The 1,599-nt window shown below is 42.3% G+C and overlaps 1 protein-coding gene across 8 annotated transcripts in view; it reads left to right on the forward strand.

The window, feature by feature from the left end:
* The window catches only part of Dmd (dystrophin), a 1,613,500-nt gene that overhangs the window by 1,550,204 nt on the left and 61,697 nt on the right, over positions 1 to 1,599 (forward strand). The gene's annotated exons all lie outside the window — the stretch shown is intronic.

A 1,599-nucleotide genomic window follows, 5' to 3' on the forward strand; every position in this document is an offset into this window, starting at 1 on the left:
ATAATTTAAAAGTAGAAAAGTTTACCTGGACTTAGTTTCACAGGGTTCAGTGCATGGTCAGTTGGTTCCAAGACACAAACATCATGGCAGAGGGATATGGCAAAGAAGTGTTTGCCTCTTGGCGACCAGGAGCAGAGAAGGAGCTGGAGGAGCCTCTAAGACAAGTGCTCTGCTCTTGAAAGGTACATCCCCAGGGACCGCCTACTGTAACTGTGCCCCACCTCTAATAGCATGCTCAGCTGTGAACTTGGCAGTGGATTAATGCGTGGTGAACAGTGACCCATGATTCAGTTGCCTTCTTCAGGTTCCATCTCTGAATGCATGAGGCTTTGGGGGGCATTTTAGATGGAATCTGTAACAGCACCTAAACTTTTAAACTCTGCAGGTATATAGAAGATTGCATGTAACTTAGACAAGAAATTAATACTAGCCCACACACTAGGGCAGAAAGAAATACTAGGAATATATCCACCAAAATATTTTTACAATAGGGAGAAAAGTGAGGAATTCCTGTTCAGGGGAATGGAGATGAGGACAGCCTAACACTTGTCTGATACAGTCTACAAGCAGAATGGAGAAAGAGTGGAAAATGCTATTTTGTGAGATTATGCCCGGGAAGGTTCTAGACTTGATTACAGATTAAGGCACATGTTTGAAGAAGCCCAGGGAACCTTAAGCTATATAAATAAAATTGTACAAGCACAGCACAAGACAAAGGACAGATTACCTTTAAAGGAATAACAATCTATTTTGCTACTAAGTTTTCAGCAATGACATCAGGGAAAGTTTCATTATGCTAAAACGAAAACAAGGAAGACCCCCAAGTCCCTGTTCTTAAAATTCTTACTCAATGAAGATAGTTGTCATGAATAGGGATTTTTGGAAAGCACTGTTTTCAGACAAACACAACTTGGGGAACATGCTACTTGTGGACAACCACTGAAGGAAATTCTCAAGGGTATTATTGCAGTTTGTATCTGGATATCCCCCCAAAGCCTCATGTAGTAATAGAGTGTAGGCTTTTTGGAGGTGGCTGAATTTAGCATTCATAGTCAGTTACTGGGATTAAGGGTGTGAGTGCTGCACACACCCTAGGGCAGATAACCTGCATACAACATAAGGGACAGAACGAGACTTGCCGTTTCTCTCTTCAGTTGTTGTTACTGCTGCTTCCCACCACCATGAACTGTTGCCCCGGTGCCGTGCCACTCTACCTTAGAGCCAGCCAGTTATCGACTGAAACCTCTACGACTGGACTGATTAAACCTTCCTCCCTTTAACCTTGAATGTGGAGCGTTTTGTCTCAGCAATGAGAAAAGTAACTAGGACAAGTATGGGAGCAGACAAAATTCATCCCAGATAGAAGAATCAATACTAAAACAGCAATAGCCATGAGTAATCCTGTGTTCTTGTAATAATCTCATGTACTCAGGAGACTGAGGCAGGAGGATCACAAGTTTGTGGCCAGTCTGAACATGTCAGCAAAATCTTATTTCAAAAATAAAAAGGGTGAAGAGGGCTGGCCATATAGCTCAGTGGATTAAAGCACCTACAAGCAGGTGCAGGAGCCAGGGTTTTTTTTTTTCAAAGTTTTATTGA

Source organism: Octodon degus, unplaced genomic scaffold (assembly GCF_000260255.1).
Source record: "Octodon degus isolate 3935 unplaced genomic scaffold, OctDeg1.0 scaffold00041, whole genome shotgun sequence".
NCBI lineage: Eukaryota > Metazoa > Chordata > Mammalia > Rodentia > Octodontidae > Octodon > Octodon degus.